At 36.4% G+C, this 20,048-nt stretch overlaps 2 pseudogenes; both read left to right on the forward strand.

Annotated features, from left to right (window-relative positions):
• The first annotated feature begins 414 nt into the window (after positions 1-414).
• On the forward strand, positions 415-10,893 carry LOC149164871 (phosphoglucomutase, chloroplastic pseudogene; annotated as a pseudogene).
• A 4,630-nt stretch (positions 10,894-15,523) lies between these two features.
• Positions 15,524-17,042, forward strand: LOC149164872 (phosphoglucomutase, chloroplastic pseudogene; annotated as a pseudogene).
• Positions 17,043-20,048: the final 3,006 nt, after the last annotated feature.

A 20,048-nucleotide genomic window follows, 5' to 3' on the forward strand; every position in this document is an offset into this window, starting at 1 on the left:
TAAGTCAACATGCATCCTTTCAAATGGGAAATACTCGGTTTGATCAAGAGAATAGGGTAGGAAGTATTTCCTTTAATCTTGAAGTTGTAAGTTATAAACTAATTTTAAATCTATGGATTTTTCCTTCATATCTTTCTGAATATACTACAACAACAAGCCTCAAATGTATCTATATTTTAATTTGATAAGCTATAATACATATTATTGCAATCATATAAATTAAATGGCTAGTAAATGCCCATAGGCATCACCACTTACTTGATGATACATGTCAAATTGCTAAAATTAAGAAAACCATAAAAATTAATAAATTATAACCTTATTTTAAATCACTATTAATTGTAACTAGGGAATAAACTCTCGGAGTGGAAAAGGCGGATTTCCCAGGTTTCGATCTTGAGACCACCCATCGTCATGCATCAAAGCTTCGCTAAGGGTTTGGACGGCAGAACAAAATGCCGGCAGGGGTCTGCATCTCACCTCGTGGTCTTGGATCTGAAGGACTGGCTTTGCGACCGGATTAAAGCCCCCCTGCAGTTTCAGAGGACAGTCTCGGGCATCCGCCAGATCGCAGAAGACGTCCCTCCGTTTGCTGGCCGCGTAGGCTGGTACCCACAAAGCCATCGCTTGAGAGGGGGCAAAGGGGGTTTCGGCCCTATTCAGAGGGGCGCCGTCACTAAGGCCGGCCAGACGAAGACCAGCACTCTACAGTCGCTTCATGCATGCAAAGACGAAGGGTTGCATGGGGCAGACCCGCCTATGTACACATTTGCATGGCCCGATCCCTGTAGATCCAGGCCGGATCTCTCAAATATGAGCAAGATGCAAGACCTCCAGGAGCTCAGGCAGCTGATCGGTGGTTATATGCATCGATCCAACAGAGGGTTGGCAGATCGCGACAGGCAAAAGGTAGAATGCCTCAATAGAAGCTCAGATCTGGAAGATTGCCGACAGCGAGATCACAAGGCAACCAGCAACATCACTGTTTCAGGCAGAGCAGAAACTCAGCTAAATTGCAGTCATCAGGTAACAAAAACTCGTTTTCAGATTTTCATTAAAACCCCAGAGACGAAATCTTCTTTAGTATGGGTACATGCAGAAAGTACTGTGTTGCAGCTGAAGCAGCAAATCTATGCATTGACTGGATACCCTAGCCAGATCCAACACTTAGTCAATGGCAGATGGTCTCTCCAAGACAACAGAACCATGGGAAGCTATGGGATCAGCCCAGGAGAAACAATTCTCTTGAACCTCAGACTGAGAGGAGGAGCCCCTCCTCAGGGTCAGACAAGCAACTCAGGGGGAGACAAAAAATCCTCAGGAGGGGACAAGGGGAAAAAGACAGCATCTCAGCAGCAACCCAAAGGAGGTTCCTCCTACAAAAACATTCTTCAGGGTAACAAAGATACAGGGTCCTCTCCAGATCAAGGCAGGTATACTCCTAGGCCATACATAGTAGACCAGTTAGGGCAAACCCCAGCCCTAAACTTTGACTCTACAGGGCTTGATGTTTTCGTTAAGTCCTATGAAACGCAGGCCCTAATCTGCCGTTTTAACAGTTTCTGGCCAAAACCAATAAATCTATTCCATTGGATTTTCACCACTTGGACCATGGAATGTGATATACATTTATGCTCCAAGGGATTTTTTATAGTTAGATTCGCATCCTCGGAAGTCAAAGAAATAATCATCAGAGATGGGCCTTGGTTCTGGGGAACATCGGGGCTGTTCATGACCCCATGGTTCGCAGATTTCGATCCAAACAACATGACTGTATCCAAAGTGTCGGTTTGGGTTCGTCTATACAACCTTCCCCTTCACTTTTGGAGTGAACGAGTCTTGGAAGGAATTGAGAACAGCATAGGGAAATATATCAAAACAGATCTGGAGAGGATTGATGAAAGGGTATACACTTTCACACGCATCTGTGTGGAAGTAGATGTAAGCAAAGGGCTGCCAGACAACATAAGGCTGATCTACAAACAACAAAACTGGCTGCAAGCACTAGACTATGAAAATACTGCTTTCAGATGCAGGTTCTGTAGGCAGACAGGACACCTGCAAAGTACATGCCCAGAAGACAAAAAAGCAAATAGTAAAAAGAAGGAGAAAGGGAAGCAGAGGAAAGGATGGCAATTTACCCCCCCGGACTCAGATGATGAAGAATTAGAACCAGAAGAGGATGACACCCCCGTATAGAATGCAGAGGTATCCCAAGAAATGGAGACTCAGAAGGAATCTACATCAGAAAACAAGATCACAAAGCTCCACCAAAATCAAGCAGAGAAGACAAGCGAGGATCAAAGCATGGGAGGGATCAAACGGCATCACCACTCAGATACTTCAGACTCAGACAAGGAAACAGCCCCACAGAAAGCAGAAACACAGTTAGTCATAGCTTCGATCGAGCCCACTCAAGGAGAGTGGCGCAAGGTCGAAAAGAAAAAAGGGGAGAAAAACTTGAAGTGTGAGCTTTTACTCACTGCCGGAATTCAGTTTTTTGCCTCTTTCTTCTCTCTCCTCTCTTCTCTTTTCTTTTTATTTTTTATGCACGTTAGTCTTCTAACGTTGCGTGGGGTGTGACTGCACTCGAGCCCATATGGGCAGCTTATGGAAATGCTTCAATGCATCTGCGAGTGTAACTTCTCATTTTTTAAATAAAAGGTTACCGTTTTTTTCCTTGGAAAAAAAATCACTATTAATTGTAAAAACAATTAATGTAAGCTTAAACATATACATTTTCCTTAAATAACAATGATCAATTAACTTGCATTCACATATAAGAACCATTGATGTTGTCCTCACTGCTAGTTTGACAAACAAGTTATGATATACATTTTAAGAAACATGGAACACGATTCTTAACCATGGAGATTTAGCTACACTTTAATATGGAAATTCTTAATATGTAAAGAGGTTTTGTTATAATAGATGGTCAAATGCCATGAATTATCAATACCATATGCCCAAAAAATCAGAATTCACTTCGAACGACCCTTCTTCTTATGTCATTTTTATAATTGGTCAATTTAATCAGAAAGATAAAAAGAACATAACTACTTTGAAAGTATATCTCAATCAATAATTTGTATAAACTATTATGAATATTTTAAAATATATCATGGAAATTGAATCCCTACCTTCTATTTAATAATTATTGATTAATAAATTGAAATTCTAAAATCCACATTCCAACCATTCATCTAAATTATACATCAATACAATATCTAACTATAAACAATCTTTTCCAAATAATCCCTATCAAAAAACTTCAGATTCAAAAAATAACTTTATTTTGAAATAAACTCCCTATCTATAAATTAAATTCTATTGCATAGTCATTAACCACCCAATATAAAGTATTAATGTTACTCTTTGTTATATTTCTTAGATTTTATTTTAAAATTCAATTCTGTCATAAATGTATCTAGTTCTTTCCTCTTTTCTTTGTTTTGAATTTTTTTTTTAAATAATCCATATATATTTAATAATTATATATTTAAAATCTGTTATATTTTAATAATTATACTTTTTGTATTTTTCGGTGGTGGTGGTGGTGGTGGTGGTGGTGGTGGTGGTGGTCACAAATTTTGAAGAAATAAAATGTGTTATATAATTATTTTAAATTTTGATATTTATATTGGAAATTTTGCCAAATAATTTTTGGTTAAATTCTAATTTTTTATTATTTAAAATGTATTATTAAATATATATATATAAATTTCAAACCGGAAAAAATACAAAAACATATAACACAACTCAAACTCATAATTCCAACATAATTCTTGTTGAATTCTAGAAAAAAAATTCAACTTAAAAATATAAACCCAAACCCAAATTCTGACCCAAACTCCAAGGAAATGTCCTAGATCATGACGCATGCATATTATCTAGTCTTCTTTTCTCAAGAGTTCTATTTAACATGCTCACAAAATGTTAAACATATTGCACTATAACGCATGTCCCCCTAAGTTAAAGAGGGCTTCATTTTAAAAATAGCCTTGTGAGTAACGATAACTGCATACACAGTTCGCCGGCTATCCGTGAATTCCCCGTTAACAGGAAATGCTATATAGGAACGGCCTTGTCTATTGAGGCGTTAAATTTGGTTGGACTGAAAAATGTTTAGGGTTATTTTATTAAAAAATATAAAAATTGATAGTAGGTGTTTGAATTTTTTTTATAGTGGAAATAAATTTATTATTAATCAAAAAAAAATTAAATACTCAGAATTTTGAAGTTTGATAAATATATATAAATTTTCAAATACTTCTACCAAATTTTAACAAAATAATTCCAAATTTTCTATTATTTTCCTTAAAACTTTGAAACACATATAAGAACCATTAAAATGTTACACTGCATGCTTATGACAATGATGTCATGTGACCATGTCCCAACATTTGAAGGCCCAGCATGCCATATTCGAGAACTAAATATTTGTTTGCAATGAAAGATTGAAATTTCCCATTGATAGTCATCCATCTTGGACTTAGCAGCTAGTGGCAAAGAACATGATCATGACTGTTGCCACCTGAGAGTTTGTTGTAGATGTTACATTTTCATAAGACAATATTTGAGACAATTTTTGGGTAAATTCATTTCACTAGTTTCAATCCCATTTCTTCGCCCCTATGAGCATCATTCGATGCAACAAGTGCTAAGTGGACTATTAAAAAATTAGGAGAAATTAGTCAGTTACGACTACCTCTCATAGAAATGGTCATAGATGAATGACTTACTTAACGTAGTTGAATATCAAAATGATATCTAATATAATGCATTGCAAAAACCCCAATATTTAATTCAAAAGAGTGAAGGGAACTCTACTTGAATGGTTCATGAGGCACAATACTTGCTAAGGTTTTGCAAATGGGGTAGCAAGCTAAGTGAGCTTGATTGTGAGGAAAATTCCACAGTTAAGCGCGCTTTAGCAAGAGGCGATCTCGGATGAGTGACCTCCTCGGAAATCCTGGTTATTGGGTGCAAGCCCCGGAACTAATGACTGATGCTATGTGATTCATTTCACTAGCTTCAATCTCATTTCTTCACCCCTCTGATCATCACTCGATGCAATGAGTGCTAAGTGGACTATTTAAAAATCATGAAAAATTAGTGAGTTATGACTACCTCTCATGGAAATGGTCATAGATGAATGACTTACTTAACGTAGTTGAATCCAAAAATGATATCTAACTTGTGCATTGTCTTAAATATTGTCTTTAAGTAGGCGTCTCAAAAATTATTGTCCTAAATATTATTGTCTTAAAAAATATTGTATCTTAAAGATTACTGTCTTAAAAAGTATTGTCTTAAAAAATGTTGTCTTAAAGATTATTGCCTTAAAAAATATTATCTTAAAGATTATTTTCTTAAAAACTATTGTCTCTATAAATACAACATATAACACAAGCATTATTGTCTCTTAGGAGACAATCTCCTTTTTGTCTCTCTAGAGACAACACTCAGATTAAAGACAATATGTTTGAAATACTAGCTATTGTCTCTCTAGAGATGATAAAAAATTTATTTAAAGATCATTTTTGTCTCTTTAGAGACAATATACAACAATGAATCAAGAGATATCTCACCATTGAAATAAATCAATATAAAAAACATTTAATTAAAAATAAACTACAAAATCGTTGGTTAATTCATGTTAGCACACAGTGGAATCAAACCACTAACCTCCTGCTTATAAGGCAGATGCTCTTCCATTGAGCTAGCACACTTTAAAGAATTATGTGAAGAGGTATGGTAATCCTTAAAATTACATTCATAGCCAATGATTTAAAAAAAAATACAGTTAGACGATGAATTTCAGACAAGGAAAAATTGCATATTTCAACAAATTTGATGTTGTAACACCCCTCCTTATCAACTTTGATAAGTAGAAGTGGATATTGAAAAGAGTCAATTCCCAATACAATTTTTTGGGAATGGGATCTAAAGGTCTCTTTTTTTTACTTGCCAAAATTTCACACCCTCGCCCTACTTACCCGAAGCATAAAGCTCAACTGATTCACCATCTCGTAAAGACTTCTTTTTGGTATCTGCTAGACTGTTCTATTTCCCAGAAGGAAATTTGACTCTATTGTTTTAGTTCTCATGTCATTAGAGTACATAATAACAAGTAGCCAATTCACAATATCATATGAGGCATAATGACATAAAAACAATACTGATAGCAAAATAAAAAAATTCACTCAAGTTCAGAAATCCTATTCCAAATTCTGAAATCCCTTCCCATGCAATTCCAAAAATGAATTTCCTCAATTCCTTATGTTCCTCTAGTCTTCTGCTACAACTCTAATATATTCCAAGGCCCAGAAAGTACCAAAGTTGTCGAGTGGAAGAAAATTACAACAACATAATAGAGAGATAAATTAGAAGAAGCGAGAAAGACAATGAGATTTGTTGACATTCACCTTTGCATGATATGGCAGATTATATTTTTAAATGGTTCCATGTAAAGTAGCAGGCCCTTTTAAATTATATGTGAACTCCCAATCTCTCCAAAAAAGTTATTATGGATCAAAGTTTGATAAGATCACCCAACAAGTCTCCAACCCATATATTTAATTACAATATTTAGATTAATCATATCCCATAGACAATTCCAAAAGGGTTTATTGTTAGATTTGAGTATCCTTATCATTTTCAAGAATATTTTATACAAGCCTCTTGGCTAGGAGGATCCTACACACAAACTGTCATTTTCATACACTAAGGCACCATGCTTCAATAGATCTACTAGATGCTTCACTCATACTCAAACTCAAAGGCAAAGCCTGGACAAGAATAGTATTTTCCAAATTACTTGCAATAATAAGCTCCCTTAAAAGATGTGTACTCTAATTTTTAACAACCTATTTATAGCTAATCTCCCAAAATTAGCTTATGTCTTTTTAGCTTATTACCATAGTTAGATACCAAAACAACAACATGACTTGTAATTTATTATGCTAAGTTTTTCCTTCATACTTGATGTCCATGATCATAGATTTTCCTTCATATGCACCTTCAATTATGTAGTTCTCCTAATGTTCCATTACCACTCATGGTATTACATCATTTAAGTTCTTCTGTCTCTTTTTTTCCTGACTATATGCCAAAATTCCCATATGAATTCAACTATCACATGCGAGAAATGAATTCGGTAGCCTAAAAAAACTATACTAGTGAAAGGTTTGCATCCCAATTTTGTAATAATATAGAAATTATACAACCACTTAAACAATTAGCAGTCAAAGAGCTCAATATGCTGAAGAGATATATAAAAACCCAATTAAATTAATACTAAGCATATCTGAGTGTAATGTTGAGAAGCTCAAATTTGGAGCACAAATCCAATTGCCATAAAACATGATACTGTTAGAGTTAGTCCTTTGGCCTCCCTTTAGTGATCAAAATGGGCCTCTTATTATGTCTATTTTATTAGGTGTTTTGCACATTATTTTCAGCACAAAACATGTCACAAGTATGCCTATCAAGAGCAACTCGGAAAGAGCTTTCCAACGGTATATCACACTCCCAAAATTGGCTCCCAGATCAAAAGATATGACCGAATGAATGGTTGACTCAAAGGCCTCCCGTGCAACAGTTCAAGTATTGAATGATCCAGAGGAAGCTAGGAGATGTCAGTGGCTGGTCTTGTGGCTGGATTGTGATAGAGAAGAAAAGAACATTAAAGAAAAGCATCTACAAGAATTCTTCAGTCAGAGTTATAGTTTTGTTGGTGATCTTGTGAAAACAAAAGGATCAATCTGGAATCTTTATAGTAGTAATGTTTTCAGTCAAGAAATGATTTTCAATGGGAAGCTCAAGGCCTTAAACCTACTGATGAGTCATGAATAAGTATTGTGTAGCCACCTATGGAGAAGACACATCACATAATGGCTAGAACTACAAATTTTGTCAGTGAGCATGGAGGGCAGTAAAAAATTGTTCTAAGGGTGAAGCAGGTAAGTAATCCAATTTTTGGGTTCCTAATGCTTGATCACCATCTTCATATAGACTTCAGGTTCCTGGTTAATAATCCTAAAATTTTGGATCCTGATAACAATGTTGATAAGAAAACATATCGAGAAGGCCACTGTTCAAGGAGAGGCCCTCTCCCGTCTTGGATCAGTGTATGGTATTGAATATGATGAAGAAGAAGGAATGGCTCAAGTCTCTATAGATTAAAAGGAAGGGACATCCTCCATCCAAGATTGTTCTGTTCATAAAACTATTTGTAGTGCAGACAATAGCATGGCTTTAGAGATATCTGAATCTTCAAAAGGAAAGGACCTTCAAAATGATGTTTGTAGCACTAAAGTAGATGCAGCTCCAAAGCATGATACTTCTATCATAGACCAACCATCTGTTTTAGAGGGTTCTAGACATCCTTTTGGTGACAATTGAGGAAGTCATGCTTCGCCTTCACATGAATTGGTGAGAAATAATAGAGAGTCAGTTCAAACTTCAAGAAATCAAGCTCATAGAGAAAGTTCACCAATATTGAAGCCACCATCATTTTTTAAAGCATGTAGTAGGAAACATGGTTGAATTTATTGCAAGGAATGGAAATGAATTCGAAGGTATTATTGTAATCAAGATAGAGAAAAGGGACAGTTCCCATTTCTTCTGCCTACAAATCAGTATCATCCATACTATCTCAAAGTCTTTGAAGCAACACAATAGGGTAAGTTTCATGAAAGTGGTTCAACCTAGTGAAAATCAAAATCAAACCTATCTGGAGTGTAGGGCTATGCTCTTGGCTGTGGCACTGTACTTCTAGACTATAGCGCTGCATGTAGGGCCATTCTAGAAAGAAAAGTTCTGTAGGAGCCCACTTGGCTTCGCATTGCTCTTTCACTCATGCTGGCTCTAATCAAAGAAGTCTGTTGGATAATGAGTTGGGTACAACACCTCCCATGGGGTGGAACTCCTGGAATCATTTTGGTTGTGACATCAGTGAGATATTATGCCATGTTATATTTTGCATAATACTGCTATTTTATCTAGCCAATTTGATTCCTTAATTCTGGGTACATTCCTGTTGAGCGTGAAGATTGTATTGTAGCTTTAGTGGAGTATGGACCTCTTCTAGGAGGGGACAGGATTTTCCCTGAGCAACATGTGACTATCTTTTCCAAAATATTTTTTGAATAGATGACACCCCTCATGAAGCTAGGCAATCAAAGGCTTATTACAAAGTCAGATGTTTGGAAGCTTGATACATGGGATCAAACTAAGAATATTTACAATAATTTCGAGTGATGTTGGGAACAAGAAAGTACCAAGCACAAACCATGGCTATTAAGGGCATTGAATCGTAGTCTCAGATGATGATTCTGGTTTGGAGGTTTATTCAAGATTGGATATGATGCTTCAAAATTTGTTTGTCCTAGGTGAAGATGGACGCTATTTCAACAAGGAAGCTGCTCAGATCATCATAAACATAGTAGTAGGCCATGGAGTAGGAAAAATTATTGTCGGCAGGGATGGACTAATGTCAACACCAGCAACGTCTGTAGTTATCCGAAAAAATAAGGCTAATGGGGGTTTTATTATGAGTGCAAGCCACAATCTTGGAGGAACAGAAAATGATTAGGGTATCAAGTTTAATTATGACAATGGACAACTTGCACCTGAATCTATTACTGACAAGATATATGGCAACACTCTGTCTATTTTAGAAATCAAGATGGCAAACATTTCAGATGTGGATTTTTCTAGATTGGGAGTTACCAAGTTTGGCAGTTTTACTGTAGAAGTTGTTGATCCTGTTTCTGATTATAGGGAGCTAATACAGAGTGTCTTTGATTTTGAACTTATAAAGACCTTCATAACACAGCTAGATTTTAGGTTCAAATTCAATGTTATGCATGCCATAACTGGTGCCTATGCAAAGCCTATCTTTGTGGATCAACTTGGAGCAAATGCAGATTCTATATCCAATGGAATTCCTTTAGAGGATTTTGGGAATTGACATCTAGACCCCAACCTAACATATGCTAAGGAGTTGGTAACTATTATGTATAGTGTAGACACACCAGATTTTGGAGCTGCTAGTGATGGAGATGGTGACTGAAACATGATTCTTGGAAAAATATTCTTTGCTACACCTTTAGATTCAATAGCTATGATTGTAGCTAATGGTCAAGAAACAATTCCATACTTCAAGAATGGACCAAAGGGTCTGGCAAGGTCCATGCCAACAAGCGGTGCCCTTGACCTTGTTTCAAAGAAACTAAAGCTTCCATTCTTTTTAGGTCCCCACTGGTTGGAAATTCTTCGGAAATCTCATGGATGGAGGGAAACTTTCAAAATGTGGGGAAGAAATCTTTGGAACTGGTTCTAATCACATTCGTGAGAAAGATGGAATCTGGGTTGTATTAGCTTGGCTTTCAATTATCGCTTATAAAAATAAAAAATGTTGGTGAAAAGCTGGTATCTGTCGCAGATATTGCTATAGAAGATTAGGAAACCTATGGTCATAACTTATTTTCTCATTATGATTATGAGGAATGTGAATTAGAAGGAGCCGACAAAATGGTTGAACATCTACATGGTTTGATTTCTAACATCCAAGGAGGAGAGAAGTACAGAAACTACATGATCCAGTTTACAGACGATATTGCATATACTGATCCAGTCGATGGAAGTCTGGCATTAAAATGAGGAATTCGATTTGTTTTCCCGGATGGATCGACGATTATATTTTGCTTATCAGGCACAAGTTCAGCCAGTGTGACAATTAGAATTTATGTATAACAATACGACCCAGATGTTTCTAAACATGACGTGGATGCACAAACAACATTGAAGCCTTTAATTGATGTTTCTTTTTCAATATCAAAGCTTAAGGAGTACATTGGAGGTGAGAAACACACAATAATTACATGAACCAACATAATGTGTTTGAGTTATATTCCAAGGGTTTAAAATTTTTTCATTATTATTTCCAGTGCAGGATCAATGAAAGTTTGATTGCTCCTTCCAAGACTTCTTCAGGGGCTGCCTCCAAGAAAGCAAAAGATATTTCAAAAGTGTTATCAGTTTTCAGGTGTGATAGTGATGGAGAATCATAAATTGGCGTGGAATTATTCAAATATTTCTAGGAATCGATGGCAAGTATTTTAGCTATGAAATCAACAGCATTGAGTTTTTGAAGGAGAGGTTGTAGTATTCAAGACATTCAACAAGAAAATGGAAAATACTTCAAGAATCCAAGGCATATACAGAGCATAGGTGCAGGATGATTTGAATAGCATCCCAAATTATCCCTGATTTCCAGTGATGGCTCCAAAACAAACTTAGGCAAGCAGTTTGACTTGTGGCGGCAAATCAATTGTTCTGTTTTGTTGTGATTTAATTCCTTAGTTATAAGTTAGATTTATTTTATTTGGCCGCATAAAAACATATTTAGGTGTTTGTTTGTTTTTCTATTTTAAATTATTTTGATTCATATGTTTAGGAATTCATAATTAATATGTAATAGGGTATATATAGGGTGATTTTTGAAGATTTAAGGGTTCGATTCTGGTAGCAGAGAGGCTTCTTGGGACTGTGTAAAGTTTTCTTGAATATGATTTTAATAAAGCAATTTTTTCCCGTTTAGACTTGGGGTCCATCAAGGTGTTCAATGTTCAGTATGTTTTTCCTGTATTTCACTTACATATTTTGTTTTCTCTACCTTGTTACAACATTATCTAAGAGATGTGTTAGCAATTCATCTACACACGATGCTCCTTTCATGATGATTTTGTTGTTAAATGTAGTGGTTGTCTTTGCAGAATCCATCCTCTGTTAGAAGATGTTGAGCAACCTTGTGTTTCTCATTCATCTAAAGTTGCTACTGCAAATCCATCCCATTTTTGATGCCTGCAGGGTAGCGAACTTTCTCTCCTATTCTTCTCACATTTGCAATATTTTATCTGGCTGAACATTGCACTTACTTTTCCCCTAGTTTGCCAGTAGAAAGTGGCATTGAGTCCATAGCCCAAATGGTCCTTTCTCTTACCTTTTTCGACCCAAAAACTTTCAAACAAATCCCCGCACTGCATAGCTAGCCTAAGATTTCATTTATTGCAGCCGCATTGTGTTGGCAAAGAGAGAGCCCTCTTTGGTCTGGTAGGGCTAGATGCCAAATCGAAACTTGGTCTATGGTTACCTCGGAATTGCCTCTTTTCAACCTTATGGTTCATTCTGAGTGATAATGTATTGCCGCCGTTGTCCGGGACGAGGTGACAGATCTTCTCTGGGAAAGATCGTTCAAGTTGCAGATCTGATTGTTGATGGTGGACAGTAGTTAGACACATATGAAGGCTGAAATCATCTACCTGACTCCACTGTTCGAGATCCTAAGTTTCAAAGTATTGATGGTGGCTCCACTGGCTAAATGAAGGAATAAGATGTTGCTTCTATTTGTTCAAGGTATTCATGTATCGTTTTTTATAATTTTCCTGGCTTTCCTATTCAATTACCGAAGGATGCATATATTTTGAGCAATGGCACTAAATTCAATGTGGAAGATCTGACTTTGACTCTTGAACATATAGCAAATTTCAAAACATTTATAAAATCTCTTAGAGTAAAAAAGGATGATGGTTTTATCAGATTGTTCTATGATTCATTTGAATGGAAATGTAGACAGTGGATCAAAAGTTTTCGTATCAGATATATTAAGTCATTTGCAGATTTTTGGCATATCTTGCTTAAAACATGGATGGAGAAACATGAATAATTTGAAATATAGGCAGCCTCTATTCAAGGCTTTAGAGAATGGGAAGATATGTGCATGGATGATGAGTTAGATGAGAACTTTGCTTGATCTCTTTCTTCTTATTTGAAGTTTTTTCGATGTAGCCATGAAGTTAAGTTCAATTTTTTGCAAGAATTTTCCATCAAAATTGAAGGAGATCTAACTGAATTAGAGACCCAAATATAGTCCTAGGATCTAGACTGTCGAGTCCCATTCTTTGTGGACCATTTTCAGTAGAAGGAAGAGAAGGTAAGGCTGCCTGTGGATATTTGCATTGATGGTTTGCAGCTGGAAGCATGTATTGAGGAATTGGGGCAGCAAACAGAGTCTGGTTTCTTCGATCCTATTCCAGCATACATGGAGTATTATTTCAGTTTGAATAACAAGCCAGATTTCCTTTTACACAATCACACTCATTTTGTGCATGTATGGCTATCAGCATTTACATTTTTGTCCTGGTTCAAGTACTTCCAATCAACATCCTTGTCACAGTTATTTGATTGGTTGATGTAGCATTACAACATCACTTGATGAATTGATTTTGCTGCAAAGTAGATTAGGTTTGTGTATAAATAAGCTATCTAAGATAGCATTTCAGTTTCCAATATTTCTTTATGTACAGATTGTAGTATGTGTATGTTTTATGGATTGGTATAAGTTGTTTTGAGTTTGCAACCATTTGAAAATATTTCCTAATGGATGAGGCACTAATTTACATGTTCCCAAAGATCTACAATTCTTGGCACCTCCAAGGAGTTACCATCCAAGATGGTGCCACTATTAGAGTCAGTCCTTTGGCCTTCCTTCAGTGATCAAAATGGGCCTATTATTATGTATATTTTATTAGGTGTTTTTCACATGATATTTAGCACAAAAGATGCCGTAAGTATGTTTATCAGGAGTAGCTCAGAGAGATATTTCCAACGGTATATCACACTCCCAAAATTGGTTCCCGAATAAAAAGATATGACCGATTGAATGGTTGACTCAAAGGCCTCCCGTGTAGCAGTTTAGGTATTGAATGATCTAGAGGGAGCTAGGAGATATCAGTGGCTGGTCCTATGTTTGGATTGTGATAGAGAAGAAAATAACATTAAAGAAAAGAATCTGCAAGAATTCTTCGGTCAGAGTTATAGTTTTGTTGGTGATCTTGTGAAAACAAAAGGATCAATATGGAATCTTTATAGCAGTAATGTTTTCAGTCAAGAAATGATTTTCAACGGGAAGCTCAAGGCCTTAATCCTGCTAATGAGTCATGACTAAGTATTGTGCAGCCACCTACGGAGAAGACACATCACATAATGGCTAGAACTACAAAGTTTGTTAGTGAGCATGGAGGGCAGTCAGAAATTGTTCTGAGGGTGAAGCAGGGAAGTAATCCAGTTTTTGGGTTCCTAATGCCTGATCACCATCTTCATATATACTTCAGGTTCCTGGTTGATCATCCTCAACTTTTAGATCCTGATAACAAAGTTGATAAGAAAAAATATCGAGAAGGGCACTATTCAAGGAGAGGGCCTCTCCCTTCCTAGATCAGTGCATGGTACTGGAGATGATGAAGATGAAGGAATGGTTCAAGTCTCTGTAGATTCAAAAGAAGGGACATCCTCCATCCAAGATTGTTCTATTGATAACACTTCTTGTAGTGCAGACAGTAGCATGGCTTTAGAGATAGCTGAATCTTCAAAAGGAAATGACCTTCAAAACGATGTTTGTGGCACTAAACCAGATGCGACTCTAGATAATGATACTTCTATCATAGACCAGTCATCTATTTTAGAGGGTTATAGACATCATTTTGGTGACAGTTTAGGAAGTCATTCTTCGCCTTCACGTGAACTGGCAAGAAATAATAGAGAGACAGTTTAAACTTCAAGAAATCAAGCTCATAGAGAAAGTTCATCAATATTGGAGCCCCCATCATTTTAAAAGCATGTAGTAGAAAAGATGGTTGAATTTATTGCAAGGAATGGAAAGGAATTCGAAGGTATTATTGTTAATCAAGATAGAGAAAAGGGATACTTTCCATTTCTTCTGCCTACAAATCAGTATCATCCATACTATCTCAAAGTCTTTGAGGCAACACAACAAAGTAAGTTGCATGAAAAGGGTTCGACCCAGTGAAAATCGAAATCAAACCTATCTGGAGTGTAACGTTGTGCTCTTGGCTATGGCGCTCTGCTTCCGGACTATGGCGTTGTGTGTAGGGACATTCTAAATAACAAAGTTTTGTAGGTGCCGACTTGGCTTCACATTGCTCTTTCTCTCATGCTGGCTCTAATCCAAGAAGTCTGCTGGACAATGAGTTGGGTAGGACACCTCCCATGGGGTGGAACTCCTGGAATCATTTTGATTGTGACATTAGTGATATATTATGCCAGGCTATATTTTTCATATTACTGCTATTTTATCTACCCAATTTGATTCCTTATTCTGGGTACATTCCTGTTGAGCGTGAAGATTGTACTACAGCTTCACTGGAGTCTGAACCTCTTCTAGGAGGGTACAGGATTTGCCCTAAGCAACATGTGAATATATTTTCCAAAATATTTTTTGAATATATGACACCCCTCATGAAGCTAGGCAATCAAAGGCCTATTACAAAGTCAGATGTTTGGAAACCTAATACATGGGATCAAACTAAGAATATTTACAATAATTTCCAACGATGTTGGGAACAAGAAAGTACCAAACACAAACCATGGCTATTAAGGGCATTGAATCGTAGTCTCAGAGGATGATTCTGGTTTGGAGGTTTATTCAAGATTGGATATGATGCTTCAAAATTTGTTTGTCCTAGGTGGAGATGGACGCTATTTCAACAAGGAAGCTGCTCAAATCATCATAAACATAGTAATAGGTCATGGAGTAAAAAAAATTGTTGTCGGTAGGGATGGACTAATGTCAACACCAGAAGTATCTGTAGTTATCCGAAAACATAAGGCTAATGGGGGTTTTATTATGAGTGCAAGCCACAATCCTGGAGGACCAGAAAATGATTGGGGTATCAAGTTTAATTACGACAATGGACAACCTGCACCTGAATCTATTACTGACAAGATATATGGCAACACTCTGTCTATTTCGAAAATCAAGATGGCAAAAATTTTAGATGTGGATTTGCCTATATTGGGAGTTACCAAGTTTGGCAATTTTACTCTAGAAGTTTTTGATCCTGTTTTTGATTATAGGGAGATAATACAAAGTGTCTTTGATTTTGAAATTATAAAGACCTTCATAACACGGCTAGATTTCAGGTTCAAATTCGATGTTATACATGCCATAATTGGTGCCTATGCAAAGCCTATCTTTGTGGATCAACTTGGAGAAAATGTAGATTCTATATCCAATGGAATTCCTTTAGAGGATTTTGCGAATGGACCTCTAGACCAGAACCTAATGTATGCTAAGGAGTTGGTAACTATTATGTATAGTGTATACGCACTAGATTTTGGAGCTGCTAGTGATGGAGATGGTGACCGGAACATGATTCTTGGAAAGATCTTCTTTGTTACATCTTTAGATTCAGTAACTATGATTGCAGCTAATGCTCAAGAAACAATTCCATACTTCAAGAATGGACCGTAGGGTCTGGCAAGGTCCATGCCAACAAGTCGTGCCCTCGACCTTGTGGCAAAGAAACTAAACCCTCCATTTTTTCTAGGTCCCCACTGGTTGGAAATTCTTTGGCAATCTCATGGATGCATGGAAACTTTCAATATGTGGGGAAGAAAGCTTTGGAATTGGTTCTGATCACATTCATGAGAAAGATGGAATTTGGGCTGTATTAGCTTGGCATTTAATTATTTCTTATAAAAATAAAAAAAAGTTGGTGAAAAGATGGTGTCTGTTGCAGATATTGCTAAAGAAAATTAGGAAACCTATGGTCCTAACTTATTTACTCATTATGATTATGAGGAATGTGAATTAGAACGAGCCAAAAAAATGGTTGAACACCTATGTGCTTTGATTTCTAACATCAAAGGAGGAGAGAAGTACAAAAACGACATGATCCAGTTTGCAGATGATTTTTCATATACTGATCCAGTCGATTGAAGTCTAGCATTAAAATGAGGAATACGATTTGTTTTCCCAGATGGATCTAGGATTATATTTTGCTTATCAGGCACATGGCGCGCTAATTAGACTTTATTTGGAACAATATGACCCAGATGTTTCTAAACATGATGTGGATGCACAAACAACATTGAAGCATTTAATTGATGTTGCTTTGTCAATATCAAAGCTTCAGGAGTACACTGGACGTGAGAAACCCACAGTCATTACATGAACCAACATAATGTGTTTGAGTTATATTCCAAGGGTTTAAAATTTTGTCATTATTATTTCCAATGCAGGATCAATGAAAGGTTGGTTGCTCCTTCCAAGTCTTCTTCCGGTGTTGCCTCCAAGAAAGCAAAATATATTTCCAAACTGTCATCAATTTTTGGGTATGATGGTGATGGAGAATCATAAATAGGCGTGGCATTATTCGAATCTTTGAAGGAATCAATGGCAAGTATTTTAGCTATGAAATCAACAGCATTGATTTTTTGAAGGAGAGATTGAAGTATTCAAGACATTCAACAAGAAAATGGCAAATATTTCAGGAATCCAAGGCTTCTACAGAGCGTAGGTGGAGGATGATTTGAATAGCATCCTAGATTATCCCTGATTTCCAGCGATGGCTTCAAAACAAACTTAGGCAGACAGTTTGAATTGTGGTAGCAAATCAATTGTTCTGTTTTTTTGTGATTTAATTCCTTAGTTATAAGTTAGATTTATTTTATTTGACCGCATAAAAACATATTTAGGTGTTTGTTTGTTTTTCTATTTTAAATTATTTTGATTCCTATGTTTAGGAATTCATAATTAATATTTAATAGGGTATATATAGGGTGATTTTTGAAGATGTAAGGGTTGGATTTTGGCAGTAGAGAGGCTTCTTGGGACTGTGTAAAGTTTTCTTGAATATCATTTCAATAAAGCAAATTTTTCCCATTTAGACTTGGGGTCCATCAAGGTGTTTAATGTTCAGTATGTTTATCCTATATTTCACTTACATATTTTGTTTTCTCTACCTTGTTACATCATCATCTAAGAGATGTGTTAGGAATTCATCTACAGATGATGCTCCTTTCATGATGATTTTGTTGTCAAATGTAGTGGTTGTCTTTGCAGAATCCATCCTCTGTTAGATGCTCTGTTGAGCAACCCTATGTTTCTCATTCGACTAAAGCTGCTACTACAAATCCATCCCCTGTTTGATGCCTGCAAGGTAGCGAAATTTCTCTCCTATTCTTCTCATATTTGCAATATTTTATCTGGCTGAAAATTGCACTTAATTGTCCCCTAGTTTGCCAGCAGAAAGTGGCATCGAGTCCATAGCCCAAACGGTCCTTTCTCTTACTATTTTCGACCCAAAAACTTTTAAACAAATCCCCACACTCCATAGCTAGCTTAAGATTTCATTTATTGTAGCCACATTGTGTTGGCAAAGAGAGAGCCCTCTTTGGTCTAGCAGGGCTAGATGCCAAATCGAAACTTGGTCTATAGTTACCTCGGAATTGCCTATTTTAAGCCTTATGGTTCATTCTGAGTGATAACATATTGGCGCCATTGTTGGGAATGAGGTGAAAGATCTTCTATGGGAAATATCATTCAAGTTGCAGATTTTATTGCTAATGGTGGACAGTAGTTAGACACATATGAAGGTTGAAATCATCTACCTGACGAATCCACTGTTTGAGATCCCGAGTTTCAAAGTATTGATGGTGGCTCCACTGGCTAAATGAAGGACTCAGATGTTTCTTCTATTTTTTCAAGGTATTCATGTATCAATTTTTTAATCTTCATGGTTTTCCTGATCAATTACCGAAGGATGCATATATTTTTAGCAATGTCCCTAAATTCAATGTGGAAGATCTGACTTTGACTCTTGAACATATAGAAAATTTCAAAACATTTATAGAATCTCTTAGAGTTAAAAAAGAGGATGTTTTTATCATATTGTTCTATGATTCATTTCAAGGGAAATGTAGATAATGGATCAAAAGTTTTCCTATCAGATCTATTAAGTCATTTGCAGGTTTTTGGCATATCTTTCTTGAAACATGGATGGAGAAAGAGGAATAATTTTAAATATAGGCAACCTCTATTCAAGGATTTAGAGAATGGGAAGATATGTGCATAGATGATGAGGTAGATGAGAACTTTTCTTGATATCTTTCTTCTTATTTGAAGTTTTGTCGATGTAGCCATGAAGTTAAGCTCAATTTTTTGCAAGAATTTTCCGTCAAAATTGAAGGAGATCTAACTGAATTGGAGACCCAAATATAGTCCTAGGATCTAGATCATCGAGTCCCATTCTTTGTGGACTTTTTTCAGCAGAAGGAAGAGAAGGTAAGGCTACCCGTGGATATTTGCATTGATGGTTTGCAACTGGAAGCATGTATTGAGGAATTGGGGCAGCAAATAGAGTCTGGTTTCTTCGATGCTATTGTAGTGTACATGGAGTATTTTTTCAGTTTGAATAACAAGCCAGATTTCCTTTTACACAACCACACTCATTTTGTGCATGTATGGCTATCAGCATTTACATTTTTGTCCTGGTTCAAGTACTTCCAAGCAGCATCCTTGTCACAGTTATTTGATTGGTTGATCTAGCATTACAACATCACTTGATCAATTGATTTTGCTGCAAAGTAGACTAGGTTTGTGTATAAATAAGCTACCTAAGATAGCATTTCTGTTTCTAATATTTGTTTATGTACAAGTTGCAGTATGTTTATGTTTTATGGATTGGTATAAGTTGTTTTGAGTTTGCAGCCATTTGAAAATATTTCCTAATGGAGGAGGCACTAATATACATGTTCCCAGAGATCTACAATTCTTGCCACCTCCAAGGAGCTACCATCCCAGATGGCACTACTGTTAGAGTCAGTCCTTTGGCCTTCCTTCAGTGATCAAAATGGGACTCTTATTATGTCTATTTTATTAGGTGTTTTGCACATGATATTCAGCACAAAAGATGCCGTAAGTATGTTTATCAGGAGTAGCTCAGAGAGATATTTCCAACGGTATATCACACTCCAAAAATTGGTTCCTCGATCAAAAGATATGACCAAATGAATGGTTGACTCAAATGCCTCCCATTCAGCCGTTTAGGTATTGAATGATCCAAAGGAAGCTAGGAGATGTCAGTGGTTGGATTGTGATAGAGAAGAAAATAACATTAAAGAAAAGCATCTACAAGAATTCTTCAGTCAGAGTTATAGTTTTGTTGATGATCTAGTGA

Source organism: Pinus tabuliformis, chromosome 5_1 (assembly GCF_031772625.1).
Source record: "Pinus tabuliformis cultivar Carrire ecotype Pingquan chromosome 5_1, CPIR1, whole genome shotgun sequence".
NCBI classification, from domain to species: Eukaryota; Viridiplantae; Streptophyta; class Pinopsida; order Pinales; family Pinaceae; genus Pinus; species Pinus tabuliformis.